The 23,314-nt window shown below is 44.3% G+C and overlaps 1 protein-coding gene across 3 annotated transcripts in view; it reads left to right on the top strand.

The window, feature by feature from the left end:
* LOC126985150 (uncharacterized) overlaps nt 1-23,314 on the top strand; it is a 135,835-nt gene that overhangs the window by 84,358 nt on the left and 28,163 nt on the right. The window lies entirely within an intron of this gene.

Genomic DNA, 23,314 nt, shown 5'->3' with positions numbered 1-23,314 from the left:
CATTTGCCACGGGGTCATTTTCGTATTTGTCCCACCAGCAAGAGTCTTCTTTATTAATGCAGACGAGGAAGGACACACACGAGGAGGGGGGTTGCCGTGAGAGAACTCCGTCAAATCTGCGTGTGTCGTCGGAGAGAGAGAGAGAGAGATAATACGTTTTTTCCTCACTTCGTTGCTTCGTCATCGAGACATTTATTTTATTTTAGTTAATTACCGTTTATCCGCGCCTGTGTTAAAACCTCACACACAGGGAGGGGACGTTCACACACACACACACACACACACACACACACACACTGGCGATAGTTTAGACCAGTTCTGTGGATAGTTTATTGACACACACACACACACACACACACACACACACACACACACACACACACACACACTCATCTGCCTATACATGTGTGTGATGTGAATGTGAGATCACGCTTAGGTTTCAACTTTTTCATCTTCGAATTAGTGTTGTACAGAAAAGAAAAAAAAGCTTCCCATCATCATTCCCCGAAGTTTATATAAGAAGTGAGGCGTGAATCATGCTGGGTGGCGGCGTGCCCCGGCTTGGCCTGGACGAGGGTGGGTGGGTCAGTTGGGCGGGTCCGGGTTTATCGGTTTATCGCACTGGATTGTGAGTTCCTGGCTCTTAGCAGGGGTGACTATTTTTTTTATTTATTTTTTTATTTTTACAACAAAGGAGACAGCTCAAGGGCACAAAAAAAGTAAACAATAATAAAATAAAAAAAGCCCGCTACTCGCTGCTCACAAGAACGGGTGGTCCAAGACTGGTGACAATGGAAGGAGCGAATTGTTGATGAGCTTTTAGTTACAACACACTGATCCTACAACACTACCACTACTGCCCTCTTTCACCTCACCAGCCACTACTGTCGTGTCTAAAGCAATGAACAACTCCTACAGAATGACACCACCTCCACCTAGATATACCCCGACTTTACCTCTTTCTTACCACATTGTGAACGACCATCAGCACTACTCTCCTCTTTCACTTGACAACCCAAGCCTAAAACAATGCACAACACCCACCTCGAACACCACACTTCCACTTCAGACACAAGGAGAAATTTACTAACCATACAACCATCACCATTGCCCTCTTATCCCACCTCCTTGACCATGACTCCTAAGACAGTATTAGAAAACGCTTCAGCCTCCCACATCAACTATATCCAATGGCCGAAAAGAGGATGAATCGAGTTATAATGAGTGTTTTTCAAATTCATGCTACGAAAAAATTATCAAACTACCACCAGGACCAAAAACTACACCAGGAAATACCCAAAACTCCTTCGAAAACCTTATGAAATCTTGGGTGTGTAAGCCCCGAAAAGTTTAACCAGGTAGCTGCGGGGATCATAGAGAAAAAAATCATCACTCACGCAAACCATTTCACAATATACATTAACGCATTTGTGATCAGTTTATGCACCATCTATTTTTTTTTTTGTTTTTTTGGGGGGGTTAAATCAAGGCAAAAATTTGGCCCGTCGCTGGTACACGGTAAAGCCACAAATTTGGCCCGTCGCTGGTACACGGTAAAGCCACAAATTTGGCCCGTCGCTGGTACACGGTAAAGCCACAAATTTGGCCCGTCGCTGCTACCGGGTTAAGAATATGCCTCCTAAACCTTAAACAACCTGCAACACCCACAACTAGAAGGAAAAAGGTGAAGCGTGCGTGCTGGGGAGGAGGTTACAGGAAGAAGCACACAAGCCATTCGACTCACCATTTCCGTTCTCATCCAGCTCCCCTGCTAGGCCTAAGACGACACACCACCGTCCATTATTTAGCACCACAAAGGCCATTAGCACCGAAGTCAAAGCCCACCGTGACGCCGCTCCCCCATTACTGCCACCACCATTGGGAAACCGTTAACACTATCATCTTTATCCACCACCCCTTCAAGACCATAAAACACAAACCACCCATCACCGAAGCTACATTCTCCACCACTAAATACAAACCACCCATCACCGAAGCTACAGTCTCCACCACTACATACAAACCACCCATCACCGAAGCTACAGTCTCCACCACTTAACACAAACCACCCATCACCGAAGCTACAGTCTCCACCATAAAACACAAACCACCCATCACCGAAGCTACAGTCTCCACCATAAAACACAAACCACCCATCACCGAAGCTACAGTCTCCACCACTAAATACAAACCATCCATCACCGAAGCTACAGTCTCCACCACTAAACACAAACCACCCATCACCGAAGCTACAGTCTCCACCACTTAATACAAACCATCCATCACCGAAGCTACAGTCTCCACCACTTAATACAAACCATCCATCACCGAAGCTACAGTCTCCACCACTTAATACAAACCACCCATCACCGAAGCTACAGTCTCCACCACTAAATACAAACCACCCATCACCGAAGCTACAGTCTCCACCACTAAATACAAACCACCCATCACCGAAGCTACAGTCTCCACCACTAAATACAAACCACCCATCACCGAAGCTACAGTCTCCACCACTAAACACAAACCACCCATCACCGAAGCTACAGTCTCAACCATAAAACACAAACCACCCATCACCGAAGCTAGTCTCCACCACTACTAAGTACAAACCACCCATCACCGAAGCTACAGGATTTTTTTTTTTTTCTCTCTCTCTCTCTCTCTCTCTCTCTCTCTCTCTCTCTCTCTCTCTCTCTCTCTCTCTCTCTCTCTCTCTCTCTCTCTCTCTCTCTCTCTCTCTCTCTCTCTCTCTCTCTCTCTCTCTCTCTCTCTCTCTCTCTCTCTCTCTCTCTCTCTCTCTCTCTCTCTCTCTCTCTCTCTCTCTCTCTCTCTCTCTCTCTCTCTCTCTCTCTCTCTCTCTCTCTCTCTCTCTCTCACAATCTCTCTCTCTCTCTCTCTCTCTCTCTCTCACAATCTCTCTCTCCATGATCTCTCTCTCTCTCTCAGTCCTCTCTCTCTCTCTCTCTCTCTCTCTCTGGAGCTCTCTCTCTCTAATGGTGGATTCTTAGCGGTGATTGAGATACCCATCACGAAAAAAACATTAATCTCTCTCTCTCTCTCTCTCTCTCTCTCTCTCTCTCTCTCTCTCTCTCTCTCTCTCTCTCTCTCTCTCTCTCTCTCTCTCTCTCTCTCTCTCTCTCTCTCTCTCTCTCTCTCTCTCTCTCTCTCTCTCTCTCTCTCTCTCTCTCTCTCTCTCTCTCTCTCTCTCTCTCTCTCTCTCTCTCTCTCTCTATATATATATATATATATATATATATATATATATATATATATATATATATATATATTTCTCTCTTCTCTAAGTTTCATTTCGGTTCTATTTTTCGTGCCTCTAGTTTTCCATCCTGATGTAAATGTTCCCCGTACTACTTAATTTAACAACACAGTCTGGTCAACGGCTTTCCCTTGGATCTCTAAGTATTAGTTATAACTTAGTTTGTCTCTGTTGTTGCCCATTTGTTGTCCTCTCTCCATTAAGTGACCTGACTTGGCATTTCTTGAGGGTGGGGTTTTTTTTTTTGGCATTTTTCTTCTTTATTATTTATTTTAATTTTTGTTTGTTCTCTTATCCATTTGCATTTTGTTCTTATCCGTTAAAGTGATTCCTGGAATTGATCTGTCCATTCTTGTTTAGTCTCTTCTTAAACTCTTTTCCCAGAGACTTTGTCAGTATTCATGTCTCTCATTCATCATGACGGAAAATAAGAGCTTATTAAAAAAACGTTCTTTAAGTACAGAGGTAAAGAGCTTCTCGGTGTCATATAAGTCTTTCAATTTCCAGTTCGAGTGAGGGATTGGTTTGTATCAGTCGTCCTCATACTCGTTAACTATTCTAGAGCTACCTCTTGAGCTTTCTCCTGATGACTGTTTGTTCGATTTTTCGTATTTATTTTCAACCCAATCTAAACTTTCCCTGTCTAGTTCAATCGTCTGCTGCAGTTCACCATTAATCACGATCGAAAATTACTAAAGTATTCGTTTCCAATTTCAGTTACTTTATTCATCCAGTTGAACTTTATTTTAATATTTCTTCTAGGAACGCCGTAAATAGTCTAGATGACAGTTGTATCACCTTGTCTAACTCCCTTTTTATTGAGCGTTTCTCTGTTTGAAGACTAAGGGCCGCTTTCACAGTTACTTTGTTTGTTGTGATCGTTACCAATGGCGGGGATCGACGCTTTAATTTTCCACGTGAAACTGACATATGGAGTAGTGGCGGCTGCAGAGGAAGCGAGAGGTGTTGAGAGTGTGTGGCAAAGTGCGGGGCTTGGCTAACCCCGCAGCCGCCACTACCGCATAGGCCAGTTTAACGTGGAAATACTATAGCGGCGATCGCAGCCATTGGTAACGATCAAAACAAACAAACCGACTGTGAAAGCGGCCCTAAGAGTCACTGTATCATCCTCGTATATGTTTTCATGTTTTCATGTTATCGAATCGTGTTCATTACCCGTACAGTTTATATTCAGCCAAACTTTCCAATATTCATTAAATGACGAAAAAAATATTTTGTACTCTTATTTTTTTCTATTACTTGGCTAACTGCTTAAATGTAATCCATGCCCGAGAGCCAATTTCGAACAGTGAATGAGGGGGATAAGTTAAGCAGATATGTAAATGATGCAAATACAATGGAAAGTTTTCAATGGGAGTTAGAAAGACATGACTGGGGAGAAGAGTTGGTGAATAACCTGTCCGCGGGAGTTACCAAGTGTAGATCGACCTTCCTCACATGGCCACTTGTAGTCTCCTTCATAATGTAGTATACCTCCTTCATCTTCTTTGTCTTCCTTTGTCAAGGCACTACTAATGATAGATGCAAGAGGAGAATTTGGAGAACACACACACACACACACACACACACACACACACACACACACAGAGAGAGAGAGAGAGAGAGAGAGAGAGAGAGAGATTAAACAGAAAGAAAGAAAGAATATTAATCAAGGGTGTGAATGTGTGGGCCTCCTCTCCCTGGGGACTCACGCCCACTGGGAGGATCGGAGAATCGGTTCCAACAAGGGCGGGCTGGGAGGCGTTTGTGGGTCGTGTTGCAGCGGTCCTCAGGGGCGGGAGGCTTTGAGAGGGGGGATCTTAGTTCTCGGTGCTCAGTAATTAAAACTTTTTGGCTTGTCCTTTGTTTTATTTGTATTTAGATTTCTTTGCTAGGCGCTTTCTCTCCGCTGGAAACAATCATATTTTTCTACTGCTGCTTCCCTTCTACACTTACTGCCTCTATCACTAACACTATTGCAACTATTGCTACAAATACCACTGCCACCTTAACTATTACAACTGCTGCTGCTGCTACTACTACTACTTCAACTACTACTACCAATAGTTTTACTAATATTAATACGTGCTGTTGCTGCCCCTTCTACTACAACTACTACTACTACTACTACTACTACTACTACTACTACTACTACTACTACTACTACTACTGCTGTTGCTCCCCCTTCTACTACTACTACTACTACTACTACTACTACTACTACTACTGCTGCTGCTGCTGTTGCTGTTGCTGCCTATATTTCACTACTGCTACACTCACCCTTGCTGATGCTACTACAATATCTATTGTCTTAATTTGTATTTTACTTTATGCCTTGCAAAACTACACAATTCATTGAATATAAATGAAAGCAATCTTTTACTGGCTATGGTATCGGACTAAAATACACACAAACGCTGTGCCGGCTAGATGTAAGTTGTTCTACTCAAATGGGGAATTGGGATTAAAGAGGGAGGAATGTTTACAGATGAGGAGGGGGTGTTGGGAAGGGGGAGGGTCGGGGTGTAAGGTTCTGATATTGATGAAGGGTGAAACAGGTAGGGAGAGAGAGAGAGAGAGAGAAGGGGGGTGAAGGATTAGGAGTGGGTGGGGATGAAGGTCTGAAATTCGTTTAGACACGGCCTCGAGGTTCTGGAATCGATCGACTTCGCGGCCTAGAAACGATGAGGACGCAGCTGCTCCTCGTCCTCTCATTGGTGGCGCGTCTGTCTACCCAATTATTATTATTATTATTATTATTATTATTATTATTATTATTATTATTATGATTATGATTATTATTACTATTTATTATTATTATTATTATTATTATTATTATTATTATTATTATTATTATTATTATTAATAGTAGTAGTAGTAGTTGTTGTAGTATAAATAAATAGTAGTGTAGTAGTAGTAGTAGAAGGATCTGCGTCCGCCATTGACAAGTTGGGAGCTCCCCGCGTGAAGAGTCCCCCATCTAACTGCTCAAAGTCTCAGCCCAGCAACCCTCTGCCCATCTATGCCTGACACGAGACAACCATTCTGCAGTTTGGATAACGCTCACATGGGAGGGAGGCGAGTGGAATATCTTCAGGGCACGATAAGCAGGTCGGAAGTCTTTTGCAATGAAATGGCCCTCAACATCCTCAGTGAGACTCCTGACATACCTCTCCAAGTCTCTCCTCTTGAGAGTTCCAGTCCTACGCGACAAGCCTGTATTGGCCCTTATTTCCAGCAAGCCTGACAGCACGACTCTTCTCGATATTCTCCAGCGTCTCCCACGAGGCAAAACCACTCCTTGATTACGGGCGCTCTCCAATGCACTCCATTAATAGTTTTATATTTGAAGATAGCCTACACTTCTACAGAGTTTTCAAATGTGTTGTTTCAGAATACCTGCTTACTCATGAGCACATGCCAAGTCTTTCAATCTTTCGAGATCAAACACACAATGGTTATAGTTCAAGATTCTTCTTGACTTGACATGAAGCTTTAATGTTTGAAAAACGACCCAAAGAACTCAACATTCCAGAAAACCCTGCAATTCTTCAGTATCCTCCAACACACACACACACACACACACACACACACACACACACACACACACACGGTGATACATCGGCAGGACTTTCAAGTAAGCTACTCAGAAGACCTCGAAGAAGCTTAAGGGCTAGATGGGAGGAAAAGGAGAGAAGTATTCCTCATATCCGAGAATTTAAGTCGCGGTCTACTGAAGCTTAAGACGATCTTAACTTTAATGTGTTTGTCGGGTCGTCTGTTTGCCTCAGCAACCGACTTGACTTTTCATCTATTGCGGCGCACACCTTGAGGCATGTGATTTGAATAGGCTTAGGAACGAAGAAGGGAGGAAGGAGCGACGGGAGAAGAGGAGAGTGACTCGAGGAAGGAAGGAAGGAAGGAAGGACGACGTAACACATACAAGTCATCATTATCTCTCTCCATATATAAATATCACAGTGTCGTCCCCTTGACACTCAGGATTAGGCTCGCTGGCTCTCCTCGTCTTCGTCAAGAGGTGGTGTCGAGTGCTTCTCCACCCAAGAAAGGTTTCTTTATATTCGTTTTGAAAAGTTTTTTCTAGTCTTTTTCAGTGGTGAGAGAGAAGAGAGAGAGAGAGAGAGAGAGAGAGAGAGAGAGTAGTAGTAGTAACAGGTGTAATTCCTTAGTAAAGCAACAATGTTTTGAGGTTTCTCTTTAATTAATCTGGCATCGGATTTCTTCCTCAACCCTCAAACCTACACGCACATATCTCTCTCTCTCTCTCTCTCTCTCTCTCTCTCTCTCTCTCTCTCTCTCTCTCTCTGTGTGTGTGTGTGTGTGTGTAAATTTACACTTCACTAGATTATGAAAATTCCGGAGAGAGAGAGAGAGAGAGACGATATTAATGGACCACGACGATCGCAACGCTTCTAAATGGTAGACCAAACGATGCGTAGGGAAGCGAAATGACGAATGACTCTCTCTCTCTCTCTCTCTCTCTCTCTCTCTCTCTCTCTCTCTCTCTCCAGTGGTTTTAATTCCGTTCTGACCACACCCTGGAACGCTGATATCCCCTTACCCCTTCCTTCTTTCTGTGGTATTCTTTCGCTCCATGTACTACCTCCTCGGCTCCCTCCCTTCACTTCCCTCACCTATTCTTCCATCCGCCCTTCCTCCATAAAGCACCGCGGACCCACGCCCTCAACCATCTTCCCTCTTTTCCCCATCGTTACGGACTGGAAACATTCTCTCTCTCTCTCTCTCTCTCTCTCTCTCTCTCTCTCTCTCTCTCTCTCTCTCTCTCTCTCTCTCTCTCTCTCTCTCTCTCTCTCTCTCTCTCATTCACACCCGACCTCTGCTGAGAGAAGGTCGTGACCTCACCCCGCTGCGCCCCACAACATCGCTTGCCCTGTGTTTTCGTCGTGCTCTTGGGCGTTTGTGTGTTCTCGCTTGTGGACCTTGTGTGTTGCCTGTGATTTCCCGACACGTGTTTGGTGTGTGTTCGCTTGTGGTTTCTGCCTGTGGTTGCCTCTGTGATTTGTGTTTCCGGTGTTTTGCGTGTGATCTGGCTGTCTCTGGGTGTTCTGCTTGGGTTTCAGAGTGATTCAAGTGTGTTGTGTTTCCGGTGTTTTTGCGTGTGATCTGTCTGATTCACTGTGTTCTGCGTGGGTTTCAGAGTGATTAAAGTGTGTTGTGTTTCCGGTGTTTTGCGTGTGATCTGGCTGTTTCGGGTGTTCTGCGTGGGTTTCAGAGTGATTCAAGTGCGTTGTGTTTCCGGTGTTTTGCGTGTGATCTGGCTGTTTCCGGGTGTTCTGCGTGGGTTTCAGAGTGATTCAAGTGTGTTGTGTTTCCGGTGTTTTGGCGTGTGATCTGGCTGTTTCCGGGTGTTCTGCGTGGGTTTCAGAGTGATTCGCGTGTGTTGTGTTTCCGGTGTTTTGCGTGATCTGGCTGTTTCCGGGTGTTCTGCGTGGGTTTCAGAGTGATTCAAGTGTGTTGTGTTTCCGGTGTTTTTGCGTGTGATTTGGCTGCTTCTAAGTGTACTGCGTGGGTTTCAGAGCGTTTTGAGTGTGCTGTTTTGTTTCCGGTGTTTCTGTGTGATTTGGCTGTTTTTGAGTGTTCTGCGTTTTGAGTGTGCTGTGTTTCCAGTGCTTTTACGTGTGATTTGGATGTTTATAGTGCTCTGCGTGGGTTTCAGAGTGTTTTGATTGTGCTGTTGTACTTCCGGTGTTTTTATGCAGTGACTTGAGGGTGTTTAGTCGTGCTTGTGCTTGGGTGTCTGAGTGTTTCGTGTGTCCCGAGTGTGACTTTGTGTTTCCGAGTGTCTCACGCGTGAGTTGGGTGTGTCGACCCCCCACCCTTTGAATTCCCTGAGGATTCAATCTGCTCCTCCTCATTACACCTCTTTAAATCCCCTAGAGGATTAACACTTCCTACACCCTTTCCCTCACCTCACCTAAGCCCCCCCACCCTCGCTCACCTCACATCCCTTTGCTCCTCCTCATCCCCTAGAGGATTAGCCCTTCCTACTCCTCCCTCACTTCCACATATTTCTAAGCCCTCCCCCCCTCACTCACCTTACCTCACATCCTATTTACCCATCCCTTCACCCACCTTACCTCGCCTCTTTCTTAACCTTTCTTGTTCTCACACACCTCACTCACCTCACATCCCTTCCTACTCCTCCTCTCTCCCACTTACCTCCTTTCCCAAACTCCCTCTCACTCATCTCACCTATTTCCTAACCCTCCTTGATCTCACACACCTCACTCACCGCCTCCCTTTCCCCCTCTTTACTCACCTCACATCCCTTCCTACTCCTCCTCTCTCCCACCTCACCTATTTCCTAACCCTCCTTGATCTCACACACCTCACTCACCGCCTCTCTTCCCCTATTTACTCAACTCACATCACTTCCTACTCCTCCTCTCTCTCACCTCACCTATTTCCTAACCCTCCTTGATCTCACACACCTCACTCACCGCCTCCCTTTCCCACTCTTTACTCACCTCACATCCCTTCCTACTCCTCCTCTCTCCCACCTCACCTATTTCCTAACCCTCCTTGCTCACACACCTCTCTTTCCCCTCTTTACTCACCTCACATCCCTTCCTACTCCTCCTCTCTCTCACTTTTCCTCCATTACTAAACTACCTCTCACACACCTCACCCCTTTCCTAATCCCCTTCACTCTGTGTTTTATCTCTTTCATTTCAGCTAAGATGGCGCCTAAGAAGTGCAGTACTTGTAACGGTAGCTTCTCAGCTCACATTTTTACAGGGCGTTCTGCTGTCTGTCGACTGTGTCTGTCCAGGCAGCATCTCGAGACAAGACTGCAGGAGCAGGAAGAGAAGATGGAAGAAGGCCAGAATAAAATAATAGAGCTTTCTCTCACCAGGCAGCATCTCGAGACCAGACTGCAGGAGCAAGAAGAGAAGATGGAAGCAGGTCAGAATAAAATAATAGAGCTTTCGCACTGTTGCCTCCTTGCTGGAATTCATCCAGGCTAACGTTGCTGTGGTGCCTAACCCTTCTCCAACCGCCCCCTTGCCCTCAGCGGTACCGTCGACACCAGCGGACAACACCACGCAACGGGAGGATGCTAGTGGCACCGCCCATGATGGCTTCACCGTCGTGAATGGAGGAGCCAAACCAGCCAGACAAGCGATTTATCCTGTTCATTGCTTCAACAGGTTTGCCATTCTGGAGGAGGAGGACGAGCAGGAGAGCACCTTCCTGGTGGGTGACTCCATGATTCGCCAGCAGGTCGTTGAGTTCTGCGGCAGAGTTCCTCGTCGAAGACGGAACTATTGCTATCCTGGTGCTGGGATCGACGACATAACTGCTGCTCTTGAGGAGATCTCCCCCCAGGCTACTAATGATTCACTGTTTGTTATTCACACAGGTACGAACGACATCACCACGACCCGGTCTGAGGAACTCCTGGAGAAGTACCGTAGGCTCATCCAGCAGTATAAGACTAAATCCCCTAACATTTTGATTTCAGGAGTTCTACCACGGTCTTGGGCGGAGAGCGACTTTTTCAGTAAGGCCTTCAGCCTAAACAGCCGCTTACAGACTCTTTGCAGGGAGCTTGACGTGGAGTTCCTCAACACATGGGACAATTTCTATGGACAAAATGAGCTCTTTCACAGGGACGGATTGCACCTTTCTCCCATCAGGGCAGCCAGACTCGGAAGGCTCCTCAACGAAGCAGTGCGTGTCATCCGAACAAAAACGAGTCACGGCCACGTCCTCCACCCCACCCGTGTAAATAGACGCCGTGCATCGCAACAAACACGTAACCGTGATCCCAAGTACCACCACCTCTATTACTAAGCCTCTAGATAACTTAAAATCCTTAGTTTCAATGCGCGTAGCCTAAGAAACAAATTTGATGAACTGAGATGTCTTGCTTTAACAGAAAATTTTGACATAATTGCTATAACCGAAACATTTATCGACACCACAAATATTGATTTAAGTTCCGAATACAACATAGATGGCTACAGACTCTTCAACAAAGATCGTGTAAACCGTAGAGACGGTGGCGTCGCCCTTTATGTCAAAAGCTATTTGCAACCCACTGACAAAACACCGGAAACAGTAACGTTGAACATTTGTGCGTGCGAGTAAACATTGCAAAAGTCAACTTAAATATATCTGTCACCTACAGACCTCCTGGGCAATCACTCGATGACGACCTTGAAATGTACAGCGTCTTAAGGCAGTCACTTAATAACAGCGACTCACTGATATTAGGAGACTTTAACCTCCCCATATCGACTGGGCGACACTGTCAGGTACAGAAGGCGAGTCACATAGAATGATCGAATTTCTAGAAGAAAATTATCTAAGCCAAATGGTTTCTGAGCCAACTCGACAAAATAATATACTCGACCTTGTTATAACGACCCAAGATAACCTAATCAGTAGTGTCACGGTAGGAGAACACCTCGGTTCTTGCGATCATAAATTAGTGCGCGTCGACATTAAAGCTCAATCATCAGTGACTGAAAATAAAGTAAAGGTGCCCAATTTCAAAAGAGCTAACTTCGTAGAAATCCGACAAAACTAACAGAAATACAACTATCAGATGACGGCAACGTAGAGGAAGCCTGGCTAAGCCTTAAAAATCACTTACTCACTCAGCAGAACACATTCGTCCCCTTGTGCGAGAAGCGAATTAACACTAATAAAAGCCCACCGTGGTTTAATAGCGAAATTAAACAATCAGTCAATGAGAGAAAATTGTTTTACAGGTTAAAGAAAGAACAAAGCACGCCCGAAAACATTAGACTTTATAATGATGCCAGGCGACGAGTAAAAAGACTAGTAGGTCAGGCAAAGCGTAGATACGAAGAAAATATTGCAGCCAACTGTAAAATAATCCGAAATCTTTCTTCAGTTACATAAACAACAGAAAGGCGATCAAAAGTGGTATTGGACCTTTAACAAACAGCGACGGTGCACTAGTGACTGACAGCCAACACATTGCAAACCTCTTAAACAATTACTTTTCCTCGGTGTTTAATACTAACAGTCTTCCTCTCGCTACCACCAACACCAGTACTATTGTAAATCTCGAGCATGCATTGCCTAATTTTGAAATAACAACCGATGAAGTCCTTAAAGCTCTCCATTCACTTAAAACAAATAAAAGTCCTGGACCTGACAAAGTATATCCAACTCTGCTGAAAGAAACAAAGAGCGAAATACTCCTCCTCACAACCGTATTCAATATGTCCTTGCGACAAGGCATCGTCCTTCAGATTGGAAAAAGGCTAACGTGACACCGATTTTCAAGAAAGGAGACAAAAAGTACCAGGTAATTACAGGCCCATTAGTCTAACTTCGGTTGTAGGTAAGCTACTTGAGGGCATAATTAGAGACAAAATTGTGAATTACCTTGAAAGCCACTCATTGATTGGGGACTCACAACATGGCTTCCGAAACAAAAGATCCTGCCTATCAAACCTATTAACCTTTTATAACGACCTCTTCACTGTTTATGACGTAACCAAATCACTGGACGTAGTCTATCTTGATTTCAGAAAGCGTTTGATAAAGTCCCGCATCATAAATTACTTTACAAATTAAAGCAAATAGGTATTGACGGTCAAGTAAACCAATGGATCGCGAATTGGTTGAGCAACAGACAACAAAGAGTAGTGATTGACGGATTTAACTCAGAGTGGGCGCCTGTCACTAGTGGCGTCCCTCAGGGCTCGGTCCTTGGCCCAGTGCTCTTCATTATTTACATCAACGACGTGGATGTTGGACTCAATAACCGCATTAGTAAATTTGCAGACGACACAAAGATTGGCAACTCGGTTCTCACTGACGAAGACAGGCAAAGCCTCCAAGAGGATTTGCACAAAATTTCAGCTTGGTCGGATAGATGGAGATGCCCTTTAACGTAGACAAGTGCCAGGTCCTTCAAGTTGGAACGAGGAATAAGAAGTTCGAATACGAAATGCGCGGCGTTAAACTCAAAAGCGTTCAATGCGTCAAAGACTTGGGGGTCAAAATCGCGTCAAACCTCAAATTCTCACAGCAATGCATCGATGCAGCAAATAAAGCGAACAGAATGTTGGGCTTCATTAAAAGAAACTTTGTATTCAAGAATAAAGATGTAATACTCTGCTCTACAACAGTTTAGTCAGACCCCACTTGGAATATGCGGTACAGTTTTGGTCTCCCCACCATGCAAAGGATATTGCTAAATTAGAAGGTGTTCAGCGTCGGGCAACGAAAATTATCCCTTCCTTGCGCAACAAATCCTACGAAGAAAGGCTTTCTACCCTTAACATGTTCTCTCGAGAAACGTCGCCTCGAGGAAAACTGATCGAATGTTTTAAAATACTTAATGGTTTCACGAATGTAGACAGATCAACATTGTTTATGATCGATGACACTTTGCGCACGAGGAACAATGGCGTAAAACTCAGATGTAGACAAGTAAATTCAGACTGCACCAAATTTTTCTTCACCAACGTTGTAGTGCGAGAATGGAATAAGCTTCCACCGTCAGTGGTCCAGTGTAACACGATTGACTCCTTCAAAAATAAGCTCGACCGTCACTTCCTTCAACTTAATATCAACTAGAGTAGAAATGCAACGTTTTGGAGTCTTCTGATTAATGTAAAATCACTTAGGTTTAAGGACAGACCACCAAGTCTGGACCATGGGGTCTGTGTGGTCTGACTTTCTATGTAAATCTATGTAAATCTCTCTCTCTCTCTCTCTCTCTCTCTCTCTCTCTCTCTCTCTCTCTCTCTCTCTCTCATGTTTACTACACACACACACACACACACACACATACGTACACGCCCCTTGTTCCTGCCCCCGGTGCCTCCCGCTACACACACACACACACACACACACCATGCCACGCTCCTCCTCCCTCCCTCTTTTCCCTCCATCACCTCATTGTCCTTCCTTCATCAATTTTAACTCGCCTCTCCATTGTGTTTTGCATCATCAATTCTCGCTCATTCCCACGAAGCTGGTGGCGGCTGGCTCGGCTCATAACGCGTCCATCATATATTAACACACCAGCAGCGGCCTCAGCGTCACACCGCACCGCACCGTCATTCATTTTAGTCTTATATTCTCTACACATTATATATATTTTTTTCGTCCTGTGCGGAACGAATTCAACACTACTGGAAAATTAACATCAGTAGTAATAGTTGTGGTGGTGGTGGTGGTGGTGGTAGTTGTGGTGGCGATGTTGTCTTTTTTTCCCTTTTTTTAAGTAATGGTGGTGGTGGTGGTGGTGGCGGTGGTAGTAGTTGTGGTGGCGATGTTCTTTTTTTCCTTTTTTTTAAGTAATGGCGGTGATGGTGATGGTGGTGGTGGTGGTAGTTGTGGTGGCGATGTTCTTTTTTTCCTTTTTTTAAGTAATGGTGATGCAGATGAAATTTAGAGGAGAGAAGTTGCATATCGCTTGTGGAGAGAGAGAGAGAGAGAGAGAGAGAGAGAGTTGTTGGGGGTAGGGGTGTATGTGGGTGGTCTCGTGTTTTGCGTGAATTTAAACAAAAACAGGAAAGTTGTATGGCAAAGTTGCTATCATATGTGGCAGTATTCTCTCTCTCTCTCTCTCTCTCTCTCTCTCTCTCTCTCTCTCTCTCTCTCTCTCTCTCTCTCTCTGTGTGTGTGTGTGTGTGTGTGTGTGTGTGTGTGTGTGTGTGTGTGTGTGTGTGTGTGTGTGTGTTCTCTCTCTCTCTCTCTCTCTCTCTCTCTCTCTCTCTCTCTCTCTCTCTCTCTCTCTCTCTCTCTCTCTCTCTCTCTCTGTGTGTGTGTGTGTGTGTGTGTGTGTGTGTGTGTGTGTGTGTGTGTGTGTGTGTGTGTGTGTGTGTGTGTGTGTGTGTGAAGAAGCATCAATATGAGCGGGTGTGTTCCTGCTACCATCATTTATCCCAAACCAGGCTAGAGTCACTGGCGTGGAAAGAATATTTACATCACAAAAGGAAGATTCTGCCCCATTAACGTGGCATATCTGATGTAATAGTTATGTAATGCGTCTAGTATCCACAATAATATATTCTCTAAAGATGTAAAAAGTAAATGATTCTAAATAACCATGTATTCATCCCCAGACTGTATTTTATGTGCAAACGAACGCACCAGCTATAGATGAGCACCATTAGTAACTTTGGGTGGGTGTATAGTCATTAATTTTTGTCAAGTATATACACATCCTCACACTGTATTTCATGTGTTGTATGTGCACACTAACGCACCAGCTATAGATGAGCACCATTAGTAACTTTGAGTGGGAGTTTAGTCATTAATTTTTGTCAAGTATATACACATCCTCACTGTATTTCATGTGTTGTATGTGCACACTAACGCACCAGCTATAGATGAGCACCATTAGTAACTTTGGGTGGGTGTATAGTCATTAATTTTTGTCAAGTTTATACACATCCTCACTGTATTTCATGTGTTGTATGTGCACACTCACCAGCTATAGATCAGCATCACTAATAACTGTGAGTGGAGAGTATGCATTTATTGTTTTGCCAAGTATGTACACATCCTCACCATCACGCAACCACCCAAAGAAAAAATAAAGTACACTATAGTCTTCAAAATATGTCGAGGCCGGTCTGGCGTAGGCTCCCGCGGGTCCTTTCCTCCCCTCTGCTCTGCCACACAGTCCCAACACCTACCTCTTCCTCTCATATGTAAGCTATAGGTAACATATGAGAGGAAAAATAGGTGTTGGGACTGTGTGGCAGAGCAGAGGGGAGAAATGGACCCGCGGGAGCCAACGCCAAAACGGACTCGACAATTTGGTTTCACTATAAAGTCATGTCACAAAAATATGGTTCCGTACTCGGGTTTACTTTTCGGATTTGCATTTTTTTTTTTCCAGAATTTTTTTTGGTTTGCTTGTGGTCCTTATAGACTGAACAAGAGGGAGTGTATGAAAGTAAGGGTAAGATGTGTGTGTGTGTGTGTGTGTGTGTGTGTGTGTGTGTGTGTGTGTGTGTGTGTGTGTGTGTGTGATATCTGACCCTACTCATCGTCATCTTCGATTTCCCGATATGGCGAGAGTCGTTTTTCTCTCCTAATTGTTACGTCAGTCCCGTTGAGAGAGAGAGAGAGAGAGAGTTTTTTTTTCTCGTCGCTACCACATTACTATGCTCAAACTTTCCTCTTTTCCGCGCCACCTCCCTTCCCTCTGTCCCGCTTCCCTCCCCCCCTCGCCCCAGAGATAAAGGCTGCTATACAAACTTCCTCTCACTGTAGAAATTCGTTTAATTAGTTACTCGCCGCTAAATGTCTCTCTGACTCCTCTTTACCTAACTCCTATTTCTTTCTTTTTAATCCAGTAATCATTTTTCTTTACTTTTCCATATCATCAGCATATTATTATTATTATTATTATTATTATTATTATTATTATTATTATTATTATCATTATTATTATCATTATCATTATTTTTTTAATTTCTTCTATTATCGTTATTATTATTATTATTGCCATCCTTCATCTGTTTTACTTAGTCCTTATGTTTGTGGTAGACGTCACTCCCTACTGACGCATTATGGCTTGTTCCGGGTCAGACGTTAATGAAACCACTTATCATAGCAATGTCATTAATCAGTCATGATGTCCACTATATGTAAAAATATGCAAAAGCTCTGTACGTAGAGAGTTCTCATTACAAAATTTATCTGCGATAGTCGAATAACGATACAGAGTCTGAGGATGTTGATTTTTTATGCAGTTTCGCTCAAAGACGATTCCATAGACTTTATTGATAACGACTGCTGCGTACCAATGATAGGCTTGACGTGCTTACACATGACTTGTTGCCAGTATGCTTGATTTCCTATCAACACGAGGCTGTCATCAACCAAGTATGAAAGCAAACCAGGCGAGGAAGCGACCGATTTTGACGCTTCTGGGTTTCTGAATATATAATTATGGAATCTTATGTTCACTGATTATGCATTCTCCATCATAATCTTTACATCTTCTCCTCTCTTTCATTTCATTTGTTTTTATTTATGCTCTTTTTCTACTTCTCTGCTTCTTCATCGCATCTTCCTGTTCATCGATTTTCCGTGTCCCCGTTGCATCGTCCCCCACTCTTCTCAGCCCCACGTATCCCTTGGGTGCAGATTATGAAGCGTGACTGGTTGCCTTCGTCGCTTACCGCTGGCGACGAAGGCCCTAGAGACTGTGATAATGTTGGTGATCGGTGACAGTATTAGGGTTGGTAGTGATAGTGTTAGTGGTGGCGGTAGTAGTTATAGATGCTCCTTGTGGTGTTGATGGTTAATCAAGTGGCAGTAGTGGTAGTTGAAGGATGGAGTTTGTTATGTGTGTGGTGGTGGCGGGGGTGATGGTAGCGGTAGTCGTCTTGGTGTCTGGTCCTTTCCTAGAATCATTAGGAGTGGCTGTGTCCATTAATAATTTGCCTTATTCAATTTTCCTCCTCCATGACAAGCTACACTCTCTCTCTCTCTCTCTCTCTCTCTCTCTCTCTCTCTCTCTCTCTCTCTCTCTCTCTCTCTCTCTCTCTCTCTCTCTCTCTCGAATCACTTAGGTTTAAGGACAGACCACCTAGTCTGGACCATGGGGTATGTGTTGTCTGATTTTCTTTGTAAATCTCTCTCTCTCTCTCTCTCTCTCTCTCTCTCTCTCTCTCTCTCTCTCTCTCTCTCTCTCTCTCTCTCTCTCTCTCGCTCGCTCGCTCGCGCGCGCGATGCTAAAAACGGTCACATTATATCAGTGATACATCAGAATTAGTAAAGTAGGTAAAAATAGCGTATAGCCTATGGCTTTTTTTATATCCCTTTTCGCATACAAGTCTGGAGCGCCATGTGGGAAATGTAGAGCCATTTTTTGCTATGAATTATATATATATATATATATATATATATATATATATATATATATATATATATATATATATATATATATATATATATATATATATAAATTTTTTGTTTTTTTTTTGTATTTATTTTTTTATTTTTCCGATGCTATCTCACGTCGCACTCATAGTACCTTCATTATGACATGTTTAGCAAGACATCCACGTCCCTCTACACACATGACAGGAGAGGTTTTTCCTAAAGACGGGTGGAGAATCCGTCGGGGAGTTAGTCGGTCAAAAGTTAGGGAGTGACGGGTGGAGAATCCGTCGGGGAGTTAGTCGGTCGTGTCGTCAGCAGAGTATAGTGCCCGGTTTTGGGTCGTCAGGAGAAGGGTCTACTTGGTGAGTGGAAGGGTGAAGAGTCTTGGGTGAGACGAACTGCTGAAGGACTGAAAGAGGGAAGAACCACACATACGCACAGTAAGTACATTAGTCAACTCTGCAGGTCCTTTACGGGCCTCATGATCTGATTAAATCACTAAGACGTGCAGCCTCGTTATAAGCCAGCAGACTTTCTCCTGCTTGCTTTTCCATGATTTCATGTTTCCTCTTGCCTCTCCTTTTCTTTTCTTCCAGCCTTCCCGTTGAGCACAGTTTAGTCGTACGTATACCATCGATTTCTGTCCGAGGCCGTTGTATAGAAAAGCAGCTTTTCGAGCCCAGTCTTTTCAGCTGTTTTCAAAATAGTTCCCAGGTCACGTAATATCTCTCTCTCTCTCTCTCTCTCTCTCTCTCTCTCTCTCTCTCTCTCTCTCTCTCTCTCTCTCTCTCTCTCTCTCTCTCTCCTTTTTTACACTTATTGTGTCAGACTCATTCATGTCGACGTCTCAGAGAGAGAGAGAGAGAGAGAGAGAGAGAGAGAGAGAGAGAGCACACGCCCACTAATCATTTGTCCGGCTGGGAATGGCTGGAGGGAGTGAGGGAGGAGGGAGACTGTAAGGTTCTCTGGTTACCTTCTGCCTACAGTTACATGTGTCTGTTGGGATTTGAGTTAGAGAGAGAGAGAGAGAGAGAGAGAGAGAGAGAGAGAGACTAAAAATGCTGGTAACTACGAATATGATTTCTGAAAATCTCTCTCTCTCTCTCTCTCTCTCTCTCTCTCTCTCTCTCTCTCTCTCTCTCAGTGCAAAGAACATGGCTATATTCAACGTTGAAAAGGGCAATCATGGTTTTACCTCTCATACATATCAAACCGCACGAGGAAAGCTATTATTGACAAACGGTTTTTTTTTTTTTTTTTTTTTTTTTTTTGAGAAACACCGCCTCAGATGGAAAACAATCAAATGTTTCACTGGAACTCACTATGTCAGCAGAAACACACCAGCCAAGCGCACTTTTTTAAGGAAAAAGAGGCAGTCTCTCTCTCTCTCTCTCTCTCTCTCTCTCTCTCTCTCTCTCTCTCTCTCTCAAGAAGCCAGCTGCTCCTGCAAATGGTGAATAGTGAGAGAATTCCAAAAGAAAGGGTCAGAATAGTTTGGAGAGAGGTCTTGGTACTCCCCTCTAGAAAGTGTTCATTTCGTAGGCAAGAGGAAATACTGACACTGGAAAGCTATTCCAGAATTTACCACCGAAAGGGATGAAAGAATGAAGATGCTTGATAACTCTTGCAAAAGGGATTTGGATAGTATAGGGATGTGTGTGTGAGTAGAACGTCGTGTGCAGCACGGCCGTGGGAGGGGGCTGGCATGGAGTTAGCAGGTGTCAGAGGAGCAATCATCATGAAGATATCGATAGAAGATGGAGAGGCAACGCTGTGGCGAAATTTAAAAGTTAGAAGACTGTTTGTAAGAGGAGACGAAAAAAAGCCTTTGACTCCATTCGGTCCAGAAGGCCTGCGTAAGTGCCCCCCCTCCCCCACACGTATGAGATGCATAGTCCATACGTGGACAGAAAAGACCCTTGTATATGGATAGCATTTAGCATTGCATTTAGTAGGGAGGAAGGAAACGAGTGGGGACGATGCAGAACGCCTCACCTCGAGAAAGCTGATTTCGTAAGAGATGAGATATGGAATTTTCATTTGAGATTTTGAGTACAGGAGAGATCAAGTATGTTTAATGGAGAAAGGGACAGTTGAGTGTTATTAAAGAATAGGAGTTAGATGTTTGAAAGATTGTGTCGAATGTCAAGCTGAGAAAGAGTTTTGAGGCATTGAAAGACACCAAGTTCCATCTCCCCCATTCAAAAATGATAGCAAGGTCAGAGATTGAATATTCTGTAGAGTCCAGCTTTGATTCCTTAATTCCTGTTGGGAAGGTCTTTTGTTAAGAGATGTTGAATCATGGTACCAGAGTCATTGGCGTAGAAATGGACTGAAAAGTTTGCTTTGGTAAAATCAATAATGAACACTGGAAAGAGAGTGTTAGATAGAATAGAACCCCGCGGAACACCAATGCTGATAAGTTGAGGGGTAGAACAGTGATCGTCTACCACAGCGGAGATAGATCGGCCAGAAAGGAAACGTGAGACGTGTGTATAGAGAGAGGGGTAGAATGCGTTGGAGGGTAATTTAGAAAAGGTAAAAACTTGTGCCAGACTGTCTCCCTCGTGCCGCCTGCCCACTGCCCAGACTATCCCTGCCCCCCTCCTCCCCAGCTCTTCCCTGCCGAGCCCTTCCACGCCCCCCCCCACCCCCCTCTCTCTCTCTCTCTCTCTCTCTCTCTCTCTCTCTTGGCAGTTAATAGCTTCCCGGGTGATACTGCATCGCACAATGGCCGACCCGGAGGCGAAAGATGCGACAGGGGAACATAGAGACGTGCTCTCTCTCTCTCTCTCTCTCTCTCTCTCTCTCTCTCTCTCTCTCTCTCTCTCTCTCTCTCTCTCTCTCTCTTCCTCCGTATTCATCATTCTGGTTTATCGCAACTTTCCCCTCCGTCGTTTCCCCTCACCCTTCCCCTTTCCTCCCTTCCCTCATCTCCCTTCATCCCATTACGCTGTTTCTATTCTTCACACATCATTTATCTTCTTCCTCATACACCAACTGTTACTGGCGATGGACGTTCTCTCTCTCTCTCTCTCTCTCTCTCTCTCTCTCTCTCTCTCTCTCTCTCTCTCTCTCTCTCTCTCTCTCTCTCTCTCTCAGAAATAAAGACCATCTTTGAAAATGCATTACGTAAAGTTGGAGGCATAAGCTGTACCTTCGCCTAGCCTCGGTGCTTCTCGGACCTTCTGATTGCCAGTACGGATTTTGCCATGAGCACTCTACTGGTGATCTTCTTGTCTTCTTAAATGACTCCTCTCTGCCGTTTCGGTGAAACGTTTGCTGTTGTCTTAGACGTATCGAAAGTTTTTTTTTTTTTTTTTTTTTTTTTTTTTTTTTTCCTACTTCTATCTTCATCGATATTTCATACTGACTTTTTCTGAACTTGGTTCACTGCGATAGTATTAGTTGACTCCAGCTGAGGAGAGGCGTGTTGTTGTCAGGGACGACGCTGTGTTATTCACCACGGCCTGATCACGAACTGAACTCGTCATCGCCAGGTGTGTGTGTGTGTGTGTGTGTAATTTACCCAGTCCCTGATCACGAGCTGGACTCGTCATCGCCAGCAAGTACCCTCCCGATTAAAGCAAGGCTCATTAATTGATCTATTCTATGGGTATTGCTGGGGAGTAAGTAGGAAGACACCTACCGGAACGGACGCAAGCCACTCCCGGTGAGGTATATACGGGAGGTGAGGAGGGTACCGCAAGCCCTCCAAAGACCCTCCCCGTGTCCTCACTTTCCGTTTCCCTATTGTCTCATCTACACCAGAGAGTAGTTCAGCATGCTCTCTAAAGACAGATCCTCTCTCTTTCTACATCACACTACATTCACACAGCCTGATCACGAGCTGGGCTCGTCATCACCAGCAAGTACCCTCCCGACCCGAGCAAGCTCCTTATAGTCGATCTCTGCGTATTGCCAGGACCTTCACACATCCCATTCCCTTTGCTCAAGGGGCAACAGTAACCGCTCCTATGTTAAGCTACGGTTACACTAGTCAATGAAATGGTTGGATTCCAACGATTCGCTTGAATTTCGTACAAGGTTGGAGGATTTCGTTTGGAATACAAGCGTAGGGTTGGAGGAAAGATACCTCGCCCAGTAGCGTTGTACTCCTTCCCTTGGATCTCATCCAAGGGAAGGAAACAAGATCTATGTTATACAGTATTCATATTTATGACATATTTGAAAAGAAAGTATACAGCTTATTCAGTCATAAGAGATGAAGTATTTATTAGTATAAAAATATCTTGAAATAGGAATAAAATTTTATAGAATGTATATAGTGGCAATAAGCAGACATTCGTTTGACTACCGTTGCGGTGTAAACATTTCCTCTCCCCACGCGCCATAACTTTAACTGTTCTCGCCGTGATGGCAATTGTCTTCTTTCTTCCGGGAAAGCAGCTCACAGCGTGGCACATGTGTTGTTGTCCTTCCTCTTCTTCTTTTCGTCTTGACGCCGTTGGAAAGGCAGAAACCTAAACATCTCCAACGGCAAGGTTGGACTCGTCTAACCACTCGTCCAAAGATAGAATTGGATGGACAGCTGTTTAAAGGCGGTGTCACACTAGATTTTTTTCGATTTTTTCCGCGATTTCCGTCGATTTCGCATGCATCGCATGATTTGTCAGCATCGTTAGAATCAGATCCGCCTGCATTTTCCATTTCTTTTTTCTTTTTTAGACACATTTCCAGACATTCAAGACTGCTCGTCCTGCTTCAACCTGCTCTCTCTCAAACTCTCTCCCTCAGTGTGACCTGTCCATTCTGGTCTGGTTTCACTAAGCTAGAAAGTCTGGGAACAGACTCTGTGTCTGGCTTTCTCCTTGTTGATCCTGATCAATTCTTCTCAGCTCTCTCTAAATCTCAGCTTTTAACTTTAACTCTCTGTTTCACTTTCTTTTCTTTGACGCCATGCCAACCAGCGCATCCATGCACGCTTTTTTTTCTTCTAGCTTCTCTAGTCTCAGGTACACAATACAGGTTCATGCAGCGTTGAGCTTTGCCGCAGCTCCATGTTTGTTTTGTTACATTGTCTTGGTGTGACGGAATGGAAGTTTTCAGACGACAGTTTGTTGTGGCTGCAGCCAAGATATCGACGATTTTCAGAAAAACGACGGAAAAAGTTGACGGAAAAAGTGCTAGTGT

The sequence above is a fragment of the Eriocheir sinensis genome, chromosome 58 (assembly GCF_024679095.1).
Source record: "Eriocheir sinensis breed Jianghai 21 chromosome 58, ASM2467909v1, whole genome shotgun sequence".
Lineage (NCBI taxonomy): Eukaryota > Metazoa > Arthropoda > Malacostraca > Decapoda > Varunidae > Eriocheir > Eriocheir sinensis.
The sequence above is the reverse complement of the archived record's forward strand: the minus strand, read 5'-3'. Positions and strand labels throughout refer to the sequence as shown.